This window comes from Rattus norvegicus, chromosome 10 (genome assembly GCF_021556685.1).
Source record: "Rattus norvegicus strain SHRSP/BbbUtx chromosome 10, alternate assembly SHRSP_T2T, whole genome shotgun sequence".
In the NCBI taxonomy this organism is placed as follows: domain Eukaryota; kingdom Metazoa; phylum Chordata; class Mammalia; order Rodentia; family Muridae; genus Rattus; species Rattus norvegicus.
The window spans coordinates 11,720,344-11,743,380 of record NC_141543.1 but is presented as its reverse complement, the minus strand read 5'-3'; the positions used below and the strand labels follow the sequence as shown (position 1 = coordinate 11,743,380).

Below are 23,037 nucleotides of genomic sequence, written 5' to 3'. Positions count from 1 at the left end.
TTGATATAGGTGAGGGTGGGTCTGTAATCCTGGTGCTTGGACTTTGGGGTCAGGGGGGACAGGGTCATTGCTGCAGCTCTCTGGCCAGCCTGTCTAGAGAAAAGCAGAGTTCCAGATTCAGCAACAATAGTTTGCCTTCAGTTAACAAGACAGAGCAATAAAAGACAATGCTCAATGTCCTCTCCTGGCTTCCACATAGATGACCACAGGCAAGCACACCCATGCATGAACATACCTACACACACACCCACACATGTGCATACACACAGCCACATACACATGCACACATACCCACACACACATGCACACACACGCCTACAAACACACACACACATGTACACATGCACACACCCCACACACCCACACACACATGCACACAACACAGCCACAGTTGTACTCACCACATTTACTCAAACAATAATTGATAATAAAAATAATAATAATGCTAACAAGGGAAGCCAGGAAGGGATCTGAACTTGAGAGAGTGTTGTGGGAGGGGCCTAGGATTAGAAAAAAGGAACATGGGGGCTGGAGAGGTGGCTCAGTGGCTAAGAGTGCTTGCTTTGCTAAGACTACATTGATATATACATATGTGCAGCACATACAAACACACCTAAAAGTTCAAGTAAATCTTAAAAAAGTAAAGAGAAACATGGGATTCTCCCATCCTGCTCATGTCCTTTCCCACTACTCCCTGGTCTTTTGATATCCTGTTGACTTTTGAATAGAGACAAAACTTTAATGACCTTTCGAGTCTGCCACTACTCCCCTCCCTCTCCCCAAACACACTGACTTCCTGGCTGTTTCCAACATCTGGCTCTGCACCCAGCTGTGCGGTACCTGAAGTTCCTCAGAACCCACTCCCAGCCCTCCACGCGGCTGTCCACTCCCTTCAACACTGCACAGTCCTGGAGCCTTCCCTACAGCCATGCAGGCATCTGTCAGCTCTCTTCCCTTGATGTCAGCCCTGCTTCCTTCCAGGCATTACCTCCTGACAGGCCTGTAGCCCCTCACTTGCTGGTCTCACCGCCTGATAGTCATGCATCCTTCCACTTGTTGATCTCTCTGTTGTCTGTGTCCCTCTGAGATAGTCTCCGGAGCCCTGTCATCAGCCACTGTGTTCCCTGTGCCCAGCCTGTCCCCTGTGCAGACCGGTGATGATCACTGGTCTCTTGTAGAATGACACTCAGCTCTCAACATCTATGACCTGTTTCTCGCTCTCTTTCTCTCCAGCTGATCCCACATTCAGTCTCCAGTGGGTGCCTCCGAGCAGGGGATCAGATACTCAGCTGTCGCCACCCTGGATTAAAACTCTTCACAGTGTCTGGAAGCTCTTTAGATAAATTATAAGCCCTAGCATACGGCTCAGTCAGTAAGCACTTGCCTTGAAAACCTGAGGGCCCGAGTTCTACCACCAGCACCCACAAAAAGATTCCGAGCGGATTACCACATGCTTGCAACCTCAGCGCTGGGGAGACAGACCAACTGGTAGCTAGACTAATTGGTGAGCTCTAAGACACAGTGTGTGTGTGTGTGTGTGTGTGTGTGTGTGTGTGTGTGTGTGTGTGTGTTCATGAGACTGTATGGCATAAGTTTTAAGGATATGGAAAGGAGAAAATGAGCAGCTCATCGAACTAGAAATAAAGTCTCACGATTTCCCTTACATGGAATCTAGAACTATATCTGTATATAATGAAATGAAAGCAAAGAGGGCGGGTATCTTTAAGAGGGAGGGGAGCAGGAGATAGGATGAAGGAGGTAGCTGGGCTGAGTCTAAGCAAAGCACAATGATAAACACATATAAAATGTAGTGAACCCTGTTGTTTATGATATATACATATAAAATGTACTGAACCTGCTGTTTGCTTACTAGCCACAAAAATTAGTGACGGAACAAGAAAACCTGGCTACGGAGATTGCTCAGATGGTAACATGCTGGTCTCGCAAGTACAAGAACCTGAGTTCGAATCCCCAGTCCTCCCTACATAAAACCAGGTGCAGTGGCATGTGCCTGTAACCCCAGCTCTAGGAGGGAGAGGACAAGGGGATCCTGGGGCACACTGGCCAGCCAGTCTTGCTAAGTCCGCAAACTCCTGGTTCAGTGAGAGACCCTGTCTCAAAACAGCAAGATGCAGGCAGGATAGAGGAAGACCCCAGTCGTGAGCCTCAAGCCTCTCCGTGCACACACACTTCTACCTACGCATACAAACATGTACACATGTCACACCCAAAAAAGTACCGAAATAAAGAACTCAAGGATCATGATCTTCAAATAAGGGGCTGTGGCTTTACTGGGTTAATGACAGTTGGACCCTAAAGAAGTAGGAGCCCTCATGACAACTTATGACAATAGTCTGTGTCTATTGGCACACTATACAAATGGTGACTGTCTGAAGGTTTTACTCCATACATTCATATAACTGTCTCATCACATGACTCTGACATAACTCAGCAAAACTTGGATCCAAATCTCACCTCTACTGAGTTTCTTTAACAGACTTTTCTACTATGAAAAGTCAGGATGTAGTTGGATCTTCTAACAAAATCACCAGCCTGAGAACTTCCTGGGTGCCCTGCAGCGTTTTGTCTAAATTAACATGTTCCTTCCTCATAATTATCCCCTCATCCCCATTTCACAGATGAGGAGACTGAGGAAGAGGATGCTCCATCATAGAAGGGGGGAAGATTGCCAGCAAATGGTGGCATCTGGACACGACACTGCCATTGAACTCATAACAGCTGTCATGGATAGCATAAGACCTGCACAAAGTCAAGCCTGTTAATTCTCTGGCACAGAGAAGGAAGAACTTCATGGAGAGCAGAGGAGAGAGGAGGGAAGTGGGGAGGAAGGACTTCATGAGACCCACACCTACCTGAGGAATATATGTGGTTGGTGACCACTGAAGGCAAATGTCATTTTTCTTCCATGATATGCCCTGTGGTAAGTTGCCCTTCTTTCAGAAAAATGGCCCTATACCCATGTCCACACAGACAGCACTAACTGGACTCAGGGGTTATCTGGGAAGTGAGCTGAAGGATATGGGGAAGATCAGGGAGGAGTTGAAGGGAAAAGTGGGGTTGGATGTGATTTAGTGCATTGTATTTGTGCTTAAAGTTGCCAGGGCTGGTTTTAAGAAGAAGGAATTCCAATAGAGGCACAACGAGAAAGAGGGGTTCAAGACGTGACCCAAGCACTCCAGAGGCAGGCCATGCTCTGAGTCATCAAGCAACAGTGAGAACTCGGCAAATGGTGAAGGCAGAAGAGGGAGCACAGGCAGGTTCCATCACCTGTCTTCCTGCTGCTGAGGAGACTGTGCAAGGCTTTGTGGGAAGAGCAGTTTCCAGTGGCCTGAACCCTTAGGAAGACCCTACCTGGTCTATCACCATGCAAGGCCTCCCAAAACCTCAGACTGCCACTGGTCTGCAGCTGTGGGTACGTTTGCCCAGTAATCCTAGATAAGATTTCACCTTTACCAAAGGACAGTTCTCTGGTTTTCTCATGTGTGCAGACCACCACATGCCACTCCAACCAAAAACCAAAACTCAATTTTGTCTTCACTTGCCAAATGAGGTTGTACCTCATACCTGTCCGCTGAGAGCCATGTAAGGCTTTTTTTTTTTCCCCAACAGGCCCAAGTTCATTCATTCATTTTTCATTCATTCATTGTACCATAATTATCCTCATTTTAAGTATTATAGAGTCCTAATTATTCTATGGCCCTGTGCTATGCATTGGGGGCACCAAGATGAGCCCAGGAGACGGAGGAACTTAGATCGTGATGGGGAAAACAGACATAAAGACACTTAGGGAGGGAAGAATGAGCTTGAGAAGGGAGAGTTCTCCAGAGCTATGCCTTTGAACAAGCTTTATAACCCTCCAAGTCTCAGTTTCCAATTCCACAAAAAGGACAGGAATCCACTGTGTCCATGAAATACTGACATTGAGCCACACTGCTACTGAGCCCAGGTGCCAGACAAGGGAGTGTGAATACACACTTGTGTGGTCCGGAAGTGGGAATGGTGGTGTGACCACATGTGCTCCATCAAAGCACAGCCACTGCTGGCCCACTTTGTCCCCATTCCCTCCAGACATAGCCTCCTGGGCATGAACTGCAGCACAGGATCAGTGCTTGTCTGGTTCAGCAATGCTCCGTGGAAACACAGATGAGAACACAGCCCATCTCCTACCTTGTGAACCACTGAGCAAAGACACTCAAGGCAGATAGACCCACTTTCTCAGCAGTACCTCTTGATTTCCAAGCAAAACAAACTAGCAAACCTCGGCTGCTGTGTGGCCCTGTAGGAAGAGAGCAGACCATGGCATAGATGCATATCTTCTTCAGGCTAGGCCACCAGAAGAGCTGAGGTTAGTAGTGTAAGCAGACAGAAAGGTCTGCGTCCCATCTGACAGAGTCATATGATTTCTGAGACAGACATCGTCTATGCCTTGAGGCTGGGTCAGCAACTATGGGGAATTCAGCAAAATGGGTCAAGACTAGCCCAGATCTGATTAGCCAGGCACTAGGGAGAATGGACTGGACGGCTAGCGTATGAACCAAGAGCAAAGGCATTCCTTGTCTTGGGAGACACAGGCGTCTCTACACAGGGCCTTGTGGGCTCCTAGAAACCTTAAAGATTCCCAAGGTCTAGGTTTCTCTGGGGATTGAGATGACACCTTCCCCTTCCTTGCTTTATCTGAACGCCACAGAGAGCTTGAAACCTGCACTGTGATAAACTGAGAACTGCACGAAGAGGTCTGTGTCTGGGATCCCAGACCTTGGGAGGTGATGCAAGGACTGAGAGTTCAAGGTTACATGGTCAACATACCAAGGTCAAGGCCAGATTGAGCTACGTGAGACCCTGTGAAAAGAAAGAGAGGAAATGGGGAGTTAGGAAGAGGGAAAGGGGTAGGGACAAAGGAAGAGAGAAAGGGAGGGAGAGATGGAGGGAAAGAGGAAGGAAAAGAAGGAAAGAGAAAGAGAGGGAGATGGGGGCTGCAAAGGGAGGAGAGCAGGCGAGAGAGGGAGGGAGAGAGGAAGGGGGGAGGTAAAAGGAGCAACTGTGTTCATTGGTTGGCTGACTAGAAGCATTGTAACAGGTCCCACGAATGAGAAGCACATGCCACAGACAGATGCCCTCTCCTAGAACAGTCATCCTGAAAGTATTCACTGGCTCTGTGCTACATGAACACACCCTGACTACCAAATGCTTCCCGCCAGATGACATCCCCATACCCCCTTCTCACACTGCTTGCCACAGGCCCCACATCTTCAGCAGCCTTCTCCTGTCAAAGCCCTACTCACCTTCAAGGAGAGTCCTTGAATCAGCTCCCTCAGGACGGTTTTCCTCTTGTTCCATTTAGCATGTGGACTGCCCCCCATGTAGTGAGCGTGGAAAGCCTGGCCTCCAGCTGGCGACCCAACAGGGAGGTGATAGAAATGTTAGGAGCTGAGCCCTAGTCAGAAGAAGCAGGCCTCTGTTGTATGCCCTTGAGGATTTGGGGACCTTGCCCCTTTCTCCTGGCTTCTCTGATCTGCCATACATCTCCACCACAATGTTGACTGAGATGAAGCAAAGTATACCCTCCCTCCCTTGAATCATTTTTTTCTAGGATGTTTGCCAAAGCCTTGGAGACCTGGCTAGCATACCTGACTTCTCTAAGGTCTCACACATCTTAAGCTAGTGGCTCTCAAACTGAAACTCATATCAGCATCGCCTAGATTTTCTCAGTCAGAAGAGCTTGGAAAACTTGAGGCTCTGTGTTTCCAGGGTATGTTTGATGCTGCCAGTCCTGGGAACACGTTCAGGGACCATTGCACTCAGGGCCCATGGACTTCTGCCTGCTGCTTCCAGGGAAAGGTGTTAACTAAGAGGTCATTTGCTGCAAGTACTCTCTCTCTCTTGAGTTACTGAGGTCAAGGGTCCCTCTGAACTCTGAACATTACCAGACCTCCCCACTCCTAACCACTTGTGTGGTTAATGGGACACCACTACCTTAGCAATTTGAATAACAGAAATGCATTGTCTTAACAGTTCTGGGGGTCCCAGTCAAGGTCTTAGAAGGTCAGTTCCTAATGGAAAGACTGGAGGACGGTCTATCCCATGCCTCTCTCTACGCTTTGGCTTATAGTCAGCTTCATCATGTATACTGTAATAGAAACAATAGTTGGCTCAGACCTGCCATGCCAGCACCTAGAATCAAGAGAGTTTCCAGGAATTTGAGGCCAACCTGGGCTACAAAACAAGAACCTGACTCAAAATCACAATAGGGTTGTGGGGGTTGGCCATACACCTCAGGTGTAAAGAAGTTGTCCAGCGTGTGACAGCTCTAGATTCAGCCTCTAGGAGATGGATAGTTTACAGATAGGTACGTAGATAGGTAGATAGATGGATGCATGGATGCATGAGTGCATGCATGGATAGATAGATAGATAGATAGATAGATAGATAGATAGATAGATAGATAGATAGATAGATAGACAGACAGACAGACAGACAGGAGAAATAGATAGACAAATAGATGAGAGGCACATAATGGACAGATAAATATGGAGAGATGATTGGCATCTCTGCCGATTATCCTTTCTCTGTGCCTGTCTTTTCAATTTTTCCCTTTTAAAATGGTAACCATCACTTTGGTAGGATGCTTCTAAACACCCTGTCTCTAAACAAGGTCACATTCTGAGATGTCAGGGGTTGGGACTTTGGTACATATTTCTGAGGGTGACATAAGTCAATGCATGACATCCCTTTATTCCAGGAAGGAGACACGACATGGAGATAACAACCATTTGTCTCCATGACCTGTCATCTAAGCGGATGTCACATCACCAGCTCAAGCATCACAATTTGAGCTTCTGGAGAATTCTGCTTAGGTTAGCAAAAGTGAGCTGCTCAGCTCCTTATGCAGCGTGCTGATCTGGCGGTGATTTAAATCAAAAGAGGGCATCCCCTTGGTGGCCATGCTAAACAGTGGGCACTCCTCTGCCTTCCCCTGTCTTTCTTCCAGAAAGATCCTGTCCTTTGCACTGAGTTCACTAATCTGAACCTTTCTCTCTGCTCACATGTAGCAATAGGTACCAACATGAAATCTGCCCAGCTCTGTCACCTTTCCCTACTTGGCTACACAGTAGTCAAGGTGACATTTTAAAAAGTGTGTTACTCCCCTACTGATCATTGATCCAGTCTAAGGGTCCATTCAAGGGTCACCCTGGCTCTGGAACCAGCAACTTCTCCACCCCTTCCTAAGCCTTCCACAACCCTGCAGTCCTCCTAGACAAACGGGTCCAAATGCTTGCAGCCCGTGTCTCCTGGAAGACCTTCCTCTGCCACTCATGCTGTAAGGCAAGACACCATATACTGGGCTTTTTAAAACGAAATAAAATAGAATTACATTTTATCAAAGTTCTAGAGGTAAAAAGCCCAAAGTCAAGGTGCCAGTGGATGTGGTCTTTGGCGAGGGTTTACTTCCTGGTTCATAACTGGAACCAGCTTGCAGTGCTCTTGTGAAGGGGAGGAATGGAGGGCTCCTTAGTCTCATTTGACCTCCTGACCTAATTGCCCCCCCCCCCCCCGTGGTCCCTGCTCCTAGCATCACAAACGCAGGGCTTAAGAGAAATGTGGAAGATAAGAAAGGGAAGGATGGACAGCTTCACCCTTCACAGCTCTCCATCTCTAGTGGGGACCAGCACTTACCAAGCACAGACAGATACTCGAGAGCAGAGAAGTCGGTCTCCAACATGGAGCCCATCCTGTAGGAGACTTGGAAGCAGCTCTGGCCACCCCACGGGCAAACCTGCTAAACCTGCTGAACTCCAGCAAATGTCCCTCACCTAGATAACTCCAACCAGTCCTTTAGACACCAAGGGGGGAGTCTCCTCCTCCAGGAAGCGCCCCTGTTCTTCCTCTGGGCCTGACCTCTCTCACAGTACATTCACTGTTGTTTCCTTGGGTTTCCCACACTGTGCCTGATTCTGGTCTACAGGAGTAGAGTTAACACAGCATCTATCACATAAGGAAAAGTTTGCTAATACAGGTGTCTGCTGACTGACTTTACCACAAAAGTGTGTAGAAGTGAAAAGTGTAAGGTCCTAACCACCAGGCCTGAGTGCCTTTGGTGTGACTTCCACTTGCTACAGGTGGGTATACCTCCACAGCAAGAGTTAGCAGGACTCCGGGTTCTTCCAAACCTGAGTGCTCCCTCACTTGCATGGTCCCCTCCTCCTCAGGCAATGTGACTTTGTAAACCTCATTGGGGTAGGTCACCTTGTTTTTTAAAAAGATGCTTTATGTGTGAGATGTGGATTGCTTTCTATGTGTAAACCATACACACATATAAATAAACACACATTTCAGAGAGGCAGCAGCTTGGGATGACGGAACTGTGGAGATGTAGGGGAGGGCACCCTTCAGCAGTTGCTCTGAGGATGACTGCTGGCGGGAGAAACCACCCTCTCATCTACAGAGGTGAAGGAAGTGCCTACCCCACCCCACCCCAAGCCAGTGGCGTTCCTAAAGCCACAGACACTTGTATCACACTCACAAAAATCCTCCCTAATACACACACACACACACACTCACACACATACACACACACTCACACATACACACACATACACACTCACACTCACATACACACATACACACTCACACTCACATACACACATACACACTCACACTCACACATACACACACTCACACACTCACACACACACACTCACACATACACACATACACACACTCACACACACTCACACTCACACATACACACATACATACACTCACACACACTCACACATACACACACATACACACTCACATATACACACTCACACATGCACACACATACACACACTCAAACACACTCACACACTCACACTCACACATACACACTCAAACACACTCACACACACTCACACATACACACATACACACTCACACACACTCACACACACATACACACTCACATACACATACACTCACACATACACACACTCAAACACACACTCACACACACTCACACTCACACATACACACACTCAAACACACACTCACACACACTCACACATACACACATACACACATACACACACACTCTCACACACACACTCACACACACACTCACACAGCAATCCACATCGCACACATTCACAAATTCAGATCCCCAAACACAAGTACATCAGTACTGTGCACACACATCACACTGAAACCCTCCCACTAGTTCACACACACCATTTCCAACCACAAAACCACATAAAAAAAATTGGTCCCCACACCACACACACCACAGGTAAACCATACACACATAGAGATAAGCACACATCTGTCCCCCATCTGCCTCTTGTTCTTTCTGTATCTGCCTCTACAAGCCATGGCAGAGGCTGAGGAGCAGCTGTAGGGGGACATGCAACGTGGGGACCTAAGGTGTGGAGGATGTAGCTGCTCTGAGAACACACGTGTGGGGAGGCAGAGTTTCGAGAACACACGAGTGGGGGAACGAATGTATAGAGGATTCTGATTTGAGAGAGGTGCAAGTGTGGGGGAACCTGCTGGTCCTGTGCTGCTCAGGCTGGGACATCCAGTTCTGCATGAGCTGCCACAGCCTGGAATCTTCCCTTTTAGCTCAGCTCTGAGAGGCTTTGCTCTGAGCTTCCCATGAGCCCTCCTCACCGGCTTCTACCTGAGTCAAAACAGCTTTCTCTCACTGTGCAGGAGCTGATGGCTGCCCAGGTGAGTGCTGCTTATTAACAGAGAAGAAGAATGAGTCTTACCATCTTCATCATAAGAAAAGAGAAAGGCAAGTTTAGGCCTCCTTTCTCTGAAGCAGCCCCAGTATCACAATCTGGCTTTTAACGAGCTAATTCATCCAACAACCCAGAACAATTTCATTATACAAAAGACACAGCGCAGAGTAGGAATTCCAGGGGGAAGGGACACAAAGTAAATCTTAATAAAATTTGAATCATATTTCCCATGTCTTGGGTGGGGTGTAGGCTTGATAATTAAGGAGAATCTTCTGTAAAGGTTCAATAAAATGACAAATTCTTTTGTGAAGAGATTATTCATTCCCTGTGCCTGTTCCCCGAAGCTAAATTGTTATATAAAAGCCTCACTTTGAACAAGCCAGGAGAGTTCCTTTAGGCAAGATGCAGGTCCCAAGTTCTTTAAAATGCAAAGAAGCTCTTCAGTGAGAGCTCAGGGTGGGGTCCCTCAGCAGGCCTTGGTCTCAGAAGGGTCACTTCCTGTAGTGTCTCCAGGCTTGTTTTTCAACTCTCCCATGAGGATTATAGAGCCCAGAAAAACTATAGAAGTAAAACTAATATAGGTTTAGTACCTGGCACACATTAGGTGTTCAATAAAATGCTCACCAACACCGTTTCAGTGACTGTGTACCACCAGCACTCCTATTGCTGGGATGAAATACCCTGACCAAAAGCAACTTTGGGGAGAAATTGTTTATCAGGGTTACAGTTCTGGGTGTGTCCTGTGGGGAACTCACTCAGCAGGAGCTTGAGATAGCTGACTATAGCTGATTACAACCACAGTCAAAGGCAGAGAGAAATGAGTGCACCCACGTGTTTTTCTCCTACCTTATATAATTTAGAATCCCCTGTCTAGGGAATGGTGCCACCCACAATGGGCTGGGTCATCCTACACCAGTTATCAAGACCATCCTCCACTGGCTCACTGTGCTTGCTGTTTTCATGTCAGCTTTCAATTTGACACAAGCTATAGTCATCTGATGGGAAAAAAAGCCTTCTGAGATTTGGCTGTAGGGCATTTTCTTAATTAGTGATATGAAAGGGCACACAGTCTATTATGGGCAGGGCCACCACTAAGATTCCAATCTTTGGTGCTTTAAGAAAGCAAGCTGAGCAAGCCATGAGGAGCAAGCCAGTTTACATCACTCCTCCCTGGCTTCCGCATCAGCTCTTGCTTTGGGTTCCTGCCCTGTGTGAGTTCCTACACTGAGTGCTCTTGAGGATGACGTTTTCTATGGAGATGTGAGTGAAATAAACACTTTCCTTTCCTGAGTTGCTTTTGGTCATGATGTTTCATCACAGTAATAAAAATCTGAATTATACATGCCCTTGGGTCAACTTGTTCTGCATAATTCCTTCTTAAGACCCTCAATTGACTCTTGGTTGTGTTGAGTTGACAGTTAAAACTGACCAGTATACCAACTGTTTGTGAAAGCCTAACACACTCCACAGAGTGCAGTTCAAGTCTCACCTCCCTGGGGAACCATCTATATGAACATGCTAACTGGAAGGTCATTTCCTCCTATACAACTGGCTCTCAGCACTTGGTCTATCTCTGTCTCCAACATGGTCTATCTCTGTCTGGTGACACAGTCCGAGTGCACATGCACTCTTCTGTGTCATAACTCCCTGGGTCCCTTTCTGACTCCTCATTGGAACAAGAGAAAACAGGGAAGAGCAGGGAGGAAGGCTTTGAAACACTGTCCCCTGGACATGATAGGGTGATGGCATGCAAGAACTTATAGCATCTGTGGTTTCCTGCACAAGACCAGCACAAGATAGGGCCTGTCAATCTGTGACTGAGGGCGGGGCATGGGGGGATGGGGAGGGGATAGGCTTCAGAGGCCAAACCCCAGTCTGAACAGCAATAGTCAGTCAATGACCTCCTGGGGAAGGGGTGGGTGGTCGCCCACGTTCTAGAGAATAATCCCTCCTTGCAAACAACCCTAACTAAACTCAGTGGATCACAAGAAAGGCATAGAAGTAGGAAGGGGGTTGCTGGGAAGAAGAGAGGGCTCAGTTGGAGTGGGAGGGGATGGGAGAGCGTGGGGGGAATACATACGATTAGAACATTAAATACATGGATGAAACTGTCACAGAAGGCTCTGAAAGCCTCCCAAGATTCACCCAGAAAGGCAACCAGCAACAGCAAGACCAAGCCTTCCCTACTGCTTCCTTTCCTGGTGGGGAGATAAGATTGCAGCCTGGCAAAGCCCCATGGGTCTGCTGTGATTTTTCCACCTCTCACTATTGAAGGTATGTGGTTCTCACTACCCTGCAGAAACACCACCGAACTTCAGGAAAGCGCCTGCAGCCATGGCTCCAACCCCCAATACAGGATCCCTGCCTGGCGTGCCCACAGTATTGACAGCTGAAACCCCACAGGGTGCTGCTAAAGGGTTTTCAAATCGGCTCCAGCGCTCTGACCTGGCACATCATGGAGCTGCCAGCAAGCTTCTTGAGACCAAGTCCCCATGCTTTGTGCTTCTCTCATTCAGCCCTGAGTCACAGAGTCTAGGGAAATGGGGGCACTGCACACACCTTTGCTGACCGTCCACCAGTGGAGAGGCCTGAATCATGTATTTAAATGGCATCATGGGGCTCTGTGGTGCCTGCCCTCCTGTCTGTACGTTTTGTTTACTTTGCTCAGTGCTATGAAGTCTTCCTCAACATTCCTCTTACATTCCCAAATTAAATCTCTTCATTTAGGCTACCACAATATTCTGCAGCCGTCTTTAATACAAGGGGAATCGTTCTGCTTTGGACTAGACCTTTGAAAAGTGCACAGGGAATCAAGAGTATAACAAAATCACACTAACTTCCCTAACCTTCAGTGGCTGCTACACAGTAAATGCTTCATAAACGTTGGCTGGGGCAAGTGAGAGAGCTTTGTAGTTAAAAGTGCTTGCCGCTAAGACTAACACCTGTATTCGATCCCCAAGACCCGCATGGGGGAAGGGGAGAACCAAGGAGGAAAGAGTTGCTGGAGGAAGCAGTGTGTAGGAGCAGGCTGGGAAGGTGGCTTTGCAATTGTGAGCATTTGTTTCAGCCCTGGGATCTCCAGTGCCCTCTTCTCGCACCCAGGGGTACCTGCATTTGCTTAGTGCACAGGTAGACACACACATGTAAATGAAAAAAGGAATAAATTAAAATATACAACATAAATGTATGAAAATGTCCCAATAAAATAATTTCTTCAGGGATGGACCTATGTCTCCATCTGCATATGTAGCAGAGGATGGCCTTGTTGGGCATCAATGGGAGGAGAGGCCCTTGGTCCTGTCAAGGCTCGATGCCCCAGTGTAGGGGAATGCCAGGGCAGGGAGGTGGGAGGGAGTGGGTAGGTGGGTGCACTCTCACAGAAGCAGGGGGGTGGGATTGCAGGTTTCTGGAGGGGAAACCAGAAAATGGGATAACATTTAAAATGTAAATTTAAAACTATAATATAAAAAAATCCATAAAAAGAAATTAAAATCTCCATGCCTGATGCATAATAATAATAATAATAATAATAACTATTATTATTATTATCATTTCTTCGTATCTTAACCAAAAAGTTAAATAAACAAAATTCTACCTTGAGCGAACATTGCTTGCACTCATAAGGTTCACTAAGCTGGGGGTGGCTCCTTGCACATCGGCCAAAGTTTTCCTCAGTGCCTTGTTTGGATCACCCATCTCAGACCTGACTCGGAGTTTGTTTGTTTGTTTGTTTGTTTGTTGTTGTTATTATTATTATTATTATTATTATTATTATTATTATTATTATTAAGTTTGGCCTAGGAAAATGTATTCCAGGGGTTCAAGCAGTACCAAGAGGTATTGATCAAACTCATGGGGATATTCTTCCTTCCCTGATGTTTGCCAAGAGCCCACAGCTAGTTCGCAGACTTACACACAGCAGCCTCCATGCCGGACCCCCTCCAGCAGGTCTGCAGCACTCAACTGCATAAAGACTGAGGTTAAAGTGGGACACAGCTTCGCCATCAATTAATCCTGACTGGTCTTCTGCCAGGGTGACGTCTTATCCCCAGCGTCTGGCAGCAAGCCCGATGGAGATAAGAAATGGCAGACTGGGTCAGACCGATGGCCCGTTCAGGCTGTGGCTCTGTCTGACAGCAAAAAGCTGCATGTGTCTCCCGCGACCTCACGCTCCAAAGAGCATGCAAAGTAGCTATGCGGCTTCACACGTTTTCTGTGTCCCTGACATGCAGATGGTGGCCCTGGTTTCCTTATGTTGGCACCTCTCTGGTAAAGTCTGGGACTAAGTTCCTGGCCTTGTTTTGTTTTCTGCACTTCAGAACCTGAGATGTTTTAGACTGGACAATTCTTTGCTGCAAATATTTAAGAATATCTTTAGACATTGCCTCTGAGGATAAAGGGAGGCTGAAAATCACTGCTCCAAGCCATGAGGGCAGCCTTAGTTAGTGACTGGGGGTGGGGGGTGAATCTGCGATCCCATTTGGACCAATGAGATGTGAATGTGCACCGTCTTGCTGGAATGCCAAGTTCTTGAACCTGTGGCTATGGAAAGTAGAATACACCCGCTTTGAGAGTTGACCAAGGAAAAAGGTATAAGAACTGAAGAAATTTGGTCTACTTAAGCCATGGCTCCCTACACTGGATAATTTTTGTCTGTTTGACACAGAGTACACTCACCGGAAAAGAAGAAACCTTGGGTAAGGAATCGCCTCTATCGGATTGGCCTGTGGACATGTCCGTGGGCATTTTCTTGGTTGCTAATTGGTGTGGGCGGGCTCTGCCCCGCCCTCTGTAGGCGGTGCCTCATGTAAAATTATCCTCACGGAAAACACTGCCAGAGATGCTAAGGATGACCTGAGGAACCGTTCGTTCGCTATTCTCAAGGCACCGGCTTTGTCCTATAAGAAAGCTTTCCTCTGCTTACCACAAGCACTATCTGAGCTAACGGTAATAGATTTAAATCTACATTTGGATCTAAATCTAACTTTAGAAGCTGGCTTCAATTCCCACTAGCCAGAAGATAGGGTGAGGATAAAAAAAAAAAAAAAGAATAAGAGTGAGACCATCTTTCTGGATCATTCTTCAGCTAAAGTAATGTAATGCCCAGAAAAGGCCTAACAAAATGCCCAGCCTGCCTGTAGGTTTCCACAAATGCCGTATTCTCTCTCTCTCTCTGTCTTTCTCTCTCTGTCTTTCTCTCTCTCTCTCTCTCTCTCTCTCTCTCTCTCTCTCTGTGTGTGTGTGTGTGTGTGTGTGTGTGTGTGTGCGCGCGCGCGCGCGTGTGTGATGTTTTTATTTATTTATTATTTTATTTATTATTTTATTTCCTCCACCCACCTGTCTTGTCAGCAAGCTCCTTTACCCAATGAGTCATCTCATGGTCCCCTTTATTGTGTTCTTGGTTCAAAGCTTGTTTTCTGGTTTTTTTTGAAGTAGGCTCCGTTAACCTGCTTTGATGTTTTACAGACTCGAGCCTCACACCAGATTTGGGCATTGTCAGTGTTCCACCTGACTCATCTAATGTTCTCTTTCCACTTCAGCAAAATCAGTTTGACTTCCGCACAGGTCCTGGTCAGAGAGCATCCCTTTGGACCCCATGTGTGAGAGACAGGATAGCCTCGGGATTAGCATGCTCCTCCTCACCCTGGAGTGGACTGCAGAAAGTGACCCTTTCCCTCATCCGCCCCAGCAGGTACAGAGCGTAACTGTCTCCGCTCTCTCTCACACTGGCAGTGGTAATTCTCATGTATATATTTTACTCTGATGCTGAAAGAACCCCTGTTCATTTCAGCAGCCCACCTGTTATCTGGCCTGGTAACAGGCTCCTCAGCGGCAGCCTTCTTCTCTCAGTATCCCCGCTCCCCTCCCTGGCCAGTGTCCCCGGTAAATCTGCACTCAGTCTGCCATGGAGGTCTGTTTCCAGAGAAATCCAGCTAAGTCCCTCTCTCTTCATGTTAGTAGGTCAGGGTTCTAGTGCCTGGGAAAAGTCATGTTTTCAGCCCGTTAATTTTGTGATCTTGGACAAATTCTTAACCTGATTTATGTAAAGAGTAGCTAATAATGAATCTCTAAAAAGCAAGGCCCTAAAATAATAATAATAATAACAATAATAATAATAGTCCCTGATAGGTTATCTAATCCCAAATGGCCAGCCCTAAAAATTTATAAGGTGTAACCAACACTAAGTGGGTTCAGTAGAGTGTGTGTGTGTGTGTGTGTGTGCATGTGTGCGTGTGTGTGTGTGTGTGTTTGTGTGACAATAGTTATAAAAGAAAAAGTCATGAATTTAACACAGGGAATGGGAGAAATTGGAAAGGGGGAGGAGCAAAAATGATGTAAGTACGTTCTACCTCCATGAAATTATCGAGGGATAAAGGCTTTAAATTAAAAAGGAGCCTCACAAAAACTAAACATGTGGTTAACGTCTGCTAAATACTATCTGGTGTGCAAGGACAACCCAGTTAATGTTTATCTAAGATTTAGACATCTAATACAACTATTCACAATGTGATTGACACCTTGTCCATGTCCTAGAAGTGCTCGTGTTTTAAAGTCCGTGTCTCCCTGGAAGGCAAGTCAAGTTTCCAGCCTAATCAGGAATTGAGGAATCTGATTTCCTAAAATGGTCAACAGCAAGACAGAAGTTCCTCCCATTTCCCCAGAGCACAGTTTTCCTGCTCTATTGAAGAGACATATGTGGAAACACTTTTCCTCAAACTGCCTGGGTTCCTGACCCTAAAGACACGCTCAGACATGCCTGCAGAGGTCTGCGTTTGCTGCAGTCCTTTCAGTCCTGGGAACAGAGGAGGCCTGCATCAGCATCCCAGCCACCAACTGAGCCAGTCCCAGCCCCATAGAAATGCACACACCGCAGGCTGCATGCTGGGCAACCATTCAAGGCTCTCAAGATCATCCTTTCAGACTGCAGCAGCCTCAAATACCTAACAGGTTTCTCTCTGTGTCCCTTCCATCTGCTCCAGCCCTGTACATTCCTGGGTCCTCACAACCCTTCCACACTACGGCTGGGCTCTCAATGCAAAATCGGGGCCATTTTCTAGAAGCCCCTTTCCTTCTCACTAGGAGGAAGGAAAAGGGACAAACCCATCCAAATTATTGCAACAAAGACATACTCTTCCACCTGCTCTGAGCCATTTACTCTCTGGCTGTTGGGACCTGGAAAGAAAGCCAGAGGAAGGGAAAACCCCAACAGTGTTTTCTTTACCTGTTATGTCACAAGCTGCAGTGAAAAACCCCTCCAACCATTAGAGAGCCTCTGGGTAAGGGTCCTTTGAGTTCCATTCATGAAAATATTGAAAGAGGGTGAGGAGACTCAGTGGGTAAGGCATTTCCACCAAGCAGGACACCCTGAGTTCAGACCCTGGGGCCCACAGTGTAGAAGGAGACAGCCAATAGCTTTAAGATTTCCTCTGCCTACTTTCCTCCATGTACATACTGTGGCAAGTGCACACACGCCCACATGCACACACACGTGCACACACATGCAAGTACTAATTTAAGCTAAGATTTTGTCCTGTGAGCATGAACTGACAGCGAACGGATAAGTATCTGTTTAACTTGTTTGCAGCTTACGCTTTGAGAGCTGTGCTCTATCCACAGCCTATGCAAAGCCAATACATTCTTGTCTTGGGATCTCCTTCTCTGAGATAGCCTGTGCAACCCCTTGTTCTAATGGGCTGTGCCTGTCCAGCTCCCCAGGCCCCTCTCTTTCTGGGATCTTCTCCAGAACCCTATCACTCTATCACTTCTGTTACTGGGTGTGACTTGTGTGTTTGCCTATCTATATTGAAAATAGTGAAGTCGTAGGTGGCTAGAGCATCTTCTGATTCATCTTTGCCAAGTGCACATGAATGAAGCCCTGGGGGCATTCTCATAGCGCAGTGGAGAAGCCACTCTGACCCTCATATTGTATGTGTACTCAGGCCATTAATACCTGACAGGCAAAGTAACAGTCCTCAAAGTTGCCTGTGTCCTAACTGCAAGAAGCTGTGTGTGTGTGTGAGTGTGTGTGTGTGTGTGTGTGTGTGTGTGTGTGTGTGTGTGTGACCTTAAAGGACAAAGGAAATGTCACCAACGTAGTTTAAGAAAAGAACATTAAAAGCAAATCATTCCCAAGCAAGAACATTGCTTACATGAAAATATCTATCCAGGATAACTCGGGATAAATGCTGAGAAAAAATAAAAACTGATGATGCTTTCAAACATCAATACGTAGAAAACAATAATTCCCTCAGAGGGGTTTCTTACCAAATGTCAATTTGCTGCATGTTACTAAATCTACAACAGTCTTTAATTATTCAATAGACATTTCCATAGGTTGTGATGTGATGTGTGTGAAATGTATATCTAATAAGCAATAAAAGTAAAAGAGAAAATTACTACAAAGGGACGTGGGCTTATCCTTGCAGGGCCAAAGCCTCAGTAGACAGTAGTATCAGTGTAAAGGACGCCTGGCCAGAGCCGGGCAAGAGGACAGGAAAGGACAGCTCACTGGGACAAAGTGCAGCCCAGCACTAAGACATCACATGAGAGCCACTGGTAACTGAGAGGCAGTGGTGGGACCTCCAGTCAGTAATGCTCAAGAACCAGCCCCTGCATGAAGACTAGGCACACTTCCTATTTCACAATGCATGTGAAATGAGTTCCAAATGGGTCAATATCTAAAGGTCAAAAGTTAAAGGTGACATCTTCTGTCGTTAGGTTAGAAAACGGTTTCTTTTGAGAATCGAAGAGCAAAGTCCATTTTTTAAATTATTTGTAATTATTTTTTAATATTTAATTATTTTTTGTTGAAAAACTATTTTAAAGAGGTTCCTTAAGATGTATTCTTATTTTCAATTATACATACATGTGACATATGCTACATGTGTTCAGGTATCCACAGAATCCAGAATCCAGGACCCACAGATCCTCAGTAGCTGGAATTTTAGGCAGTTATGAGCTGCCTTTTGTGGGTGGTTCTGAGAACTCTAGCTCCAGAGGACCAATGCCCACCCCTCACTCTCTCTCTCTCTCTCTCTCTCTCTCTCTCTCTCTCACACACACACACACACACACACACACACACACATTCATCCACACACATGCTGACATGACACGCACACAGACACACATATGCACTTTCACATATACACAAAGACATACACGAATACATAAAGAGGCACACACACACATGCAGACAGAGACATACACACAAAGACACACACAGAGAATGAAAATAAAAATGTTTTTAATTTGAAAATAAAAGTAATTGTTTTAATTTAAAAGTAAAACTCCTAAAGCATTAACACAAGGCCTTTCTGGATCTTAAGGGAAAGCACATAGCTCAGCTCTGGGTTGGCCATTTCCCATGGCGAGGGAGGGGTTGACAGGTTTCAGCAACATCGTTATTTATATTCTAAAAATCTGAAATAAATGTGACAAAAATGCTAACATTTGTTAAATCTGGAGAGTTGGTACATGGGTGTTTGTTATTTTATTCCCAGAATGTCTGAAATATCCCAGCATTTATGAGTCTTTTCTTTTCAAAAGGGAAAAGAAAGTTTCCGAGCACAGTAAGAAGACTTCTCTGACATTGCAGAGTTCACCCAGCATAGCTGAAGCTTCGCCGAAGGATGCCCCAAGCAGACAGAGTATCTGAGGAGCCCTCTGACACCGAGGAACTGAGTCCAGCTGGTACAACCTACAGACCTCCTATCATGAGAGCCCCGCAAATCCAACCACTTCAGTAGCTGACCTCAGTATGGCGTTTCCCAATTCCTACATGCCCTTCCTCAGGCAAGTAAAACAGAACCTCCAACGGAAACCAATGTGCTGGACCTTGGAGTTACCGATACTGCTTCAGCCGCTGTCAGAAACAACGAAAGCAACTGCGCATGTCAGAAGCACATTCATCTGCCAAGGTTAAGATTTTATTTCTTTTTAAGATTTACTTATTAATTATATATGAGTACACTGTTGCTGTCTTCAGACATGCCAGAAGAGGGCATCAGATCCCATTACAGATGGTTGTGAGCCATGATGTGGTGACTGGGATTTGAACTCAGGTCCTCTGGAACAGCAGTCTGTGCTCTTAACCGCTGAGCCATCTCTCCAGCCCAAGTTAAGAGTTTAAATCTATGAGTGTAGTGTGAGACAATGGGGTCTCTCTGTGCATGGACAGTGGAGGTTGCACCAACATTGCCTTCCTCTGCAAGCACTGGAGGCATGGGGGACTGAAGTAGTTTGAGCATAGTGATGTAACTATTTTTAGGATGACTCTTCACAAATAAAAGTGCACAGAACACCCATTCATTCATTCATTCATTGACTTCTAACCCCATTCATTCCTTTACTGACTTCCCACCACTGGACCACAGAGGAGGCTTCAGACTTCCACCCAGGGCACAGCTACCTAAAAACTGAATGCATCACAAGAAAAGGAGAGTAGCTCAAATTGGGCTATAAACATTTTTGAAACTAAACTTGGATACCATGTAGGTTGGCGCTGATGTGCTAAATCACAAGATCTCCATGGCGTCTACTAATTGCCATGGTTTCGAAATAAAGTTTAGGAAATGATGATTCTGGAGTGTCTGCACCCACGGCAAGGTGACATAGAATGTATGAGACTGCTCTTGGTGGAGAAACTGGAGTTGTGCGGCTTGTTGCTGGCATTAAGAATGGGAAGACATGAAATTTTCAATTAAGAGGCAAAGTGGTTTTCCTCATTCCTCTGAACTCCGTCCTTGGATCCCACAGGGCCCCTTTCTGTGATGTATGTGTTCAGGTACTCATGGCTCTGTCTGGTCATTTATGTGCACATTATCCCTTAAGTCCTGGCTGTTTAAGCCTTCCCAGAAAGCTAAGTGCCAGGAAGGCACTGAGGCAAAAAGACAGATGGGGCGTCCCTCTAATGAGCCTGTATTCAAAGTGGGCAGCCGGTCAACAAGCAGGTAGATCAGAATAACTGCTGTGCGGGGAGCCAACGGGTGACACTGCAGAGATGAGCAGTGGTGCAGAGACAGGGCATCCACTTACTGAGACCCAATCAGGAGTGAGCTCATGGAATGCTGGGAGACGGGGTCTTCACTTACCGAGACCCAATCAGGAGCAAGCTCATGGAATGCCGGGAGACAGAATCCAGGGAAGGGAGACTTAGGGGTAGTCCCTTAAGGCGAAGGGGAGCTTAGGTGTGAAAGGCCTAGGAGAAGGCTTACACACCGGACTGAGGATAGGAGCAAGAGAAGGAGTAGCTGGCAGACCATCCTAGACCTTGTGGTGATCAGAGCAGTGTGGGTTGCACTTTAAGAAAAACAGGTACCACTGAGGTGCCCCCTTTTATTCGCAAATAGAAATTGAAAGCTGGAATCTGGAGAGACGGCTCAGCAGTTAGGAACATGTACCTGATGGGCCCCCACCACCCACACTGGGCCGCTCACAACTTCCTGGGTAACTCTAGCTCCTAGGAAAGTGATGTCCTCTTCTGGCCTCCACGGGTATCTCCACATACCCACACAGACCGTCACACATACACACGTAATTTAAAAATAAATCTTTTGTTTAAAGAAAATTAAGGCTCAGCAAAATTGAGAAGTACACTTAAAGCTCCTTCATTAGTAAGCTGCCAAGTGGGCATCTAAATCTACGTCTCGATTGTTCTAGAATTTATATTCCTCCCTCTAAGCACCACCATTCTTTGCAGAACAGTGTCTGCTGTGCGCTAAGTGCTAATGACATGCTAAGCGATGTTTAAACACTGTTCTTAGTGCTCAGGCTCCAACCAAGTATTCATTCCAGAAGAAAACCCTGATGATTGTCCCATCTGCACCATCGTCACGACTAAAATGTTGTCATCATTCTCAATTTACAGATGAGCGAGACTGAAGCTCCGAAAGGTTAAATAACTTATTCCAGGTTGTGCACCTGGGGCTGGGGAGGTAGCTCGGTGAGGACCTGAGTTCTGACCCCCAGAACCCATGTGCCTTGTTTTACTGATGTTACACGGTACTCTGAGTAGAGCAACAGAGAGAGAACGGGTTGTTGTGGCTCACGGTTCACGGGTACAGTGTTGTGGGTACAGGGAAAGGAGACTTAGCCAAAAAGGTGTAAGGTGAAGGGAACCTGAGTGTGAGAGGCCTAGGATGAAGGCTTGTGCACTAGACTAAGGACTATCCAAAATACGGACAGGACCAAGAGATGTGAGTCAGTCAAGGGAACGGAAGCTGGATTCAGCTGGTCATATCATATGTTTGGGGCCAAACTGGGCTAGTTAGGAGATTGTCATCATCAGGAAGCAGAGAGCAGGGAGCAGATGTATTTTAGGGCAAGAGATGCCCACAGGCTTCTGGAAGCTTTGCTGAACGCTATGGAGTGCCCCCTAATGAGCTCCCATGTTTGAACACTTGGTCCCTAGTTGGTGATCTATTTAAGAAGGTTGAGGAACCTTTAAGAAGTAGAGTCTTGTAGAGGAAGTAGGTCACTAGGGGTGGCCCTTGAGATTTCATAGCCAGGTCCCCCTTCCTGTTTATTCTCAGCTTCCTGGGGGTGGGTGCAATGACAAACAGCTTCCTGCCCCTGCTACCACACCTTCCCTGCCTGCCACCACATCTCGGCTACAATGGGCTCTATCCATCTGGCACTGTGAACTAAGTAAGTCCTTTCTCCCTTGAGTTGCTTTGATCAGAATGTTTAACCACAACAATGAGAGGGTAGCTATGACCCCACCTAGCATCAAGCAGGCAGGGCAGCTTGCCTGTAATCTCAGTACTCATGGGGAGGCATAGGAATCCTCGGGCAAACTGATGAGCTCGATGTCCCAACTATCCGTGCTTCAGGTTCAGTAGTAACGTGGGTGGCAATAGATGAAACTATCAAGCATGAGTATATGAAGGCACTCCGCACACATATACACACAATGAAAAGCATGCAAAGTTGTTTGCTACTCCAGGGTGGACCTGGAGCCAGCACGGCAGAGTGACACTTGTGGGTTCTTCTGAGCCACAAGCTACACTGTTTACCATTCAGAGTGTGCCCACAGCAGCTGCCGTCCAACCATCCTGCACTCGAATTCCCTGGCACCCAGAGCAAGGCAACTCAGACAGACATGGAAGCAGGAACAGTGGCCTCCAGTGCCAGAAGCCTGCTCTGGCTTTGGTAGTTCATTTGATAGCAAGGTGGAACGCAGAGTCGGACAAAGGCTAAAGACTGATGATCCCTGACCTTAGGATCTTACAATTCCTGCTTCAGTGAGTGCTGGTTTCTTTCCCTATGACTTTCCCTTACTATTCTGTGCGTT

At 46.6% G+C, this 23,037-nt stretch overlaps 1 protein-coding gene and 1 long non-coding RNA gene across 2 annotated transcripts in view; one reads left to right on the top strand and one right to left on the bottom strand.

The window, feature by feature from the left end:
* Positions 1–23,037, bottom strand: part of Grin2a (glutamate ionotropic receptor NMDA type subunit 2A) — a 422,244-nt gene that overhangs the window by 283,692 nt on the left and 115,515 nt on the right.
* Positions 14,559–20,049, top strand: LOC120095022 (uncharacterized). The gene is made up of 3 exons (XR_015631137.1): positions 14,559–14,690; positions 15,284–15,435; positions 19,293–20,049. It is a non-coding gene; the product is annotated as an uncharacterized LOC120095022 (long non-coding RNA).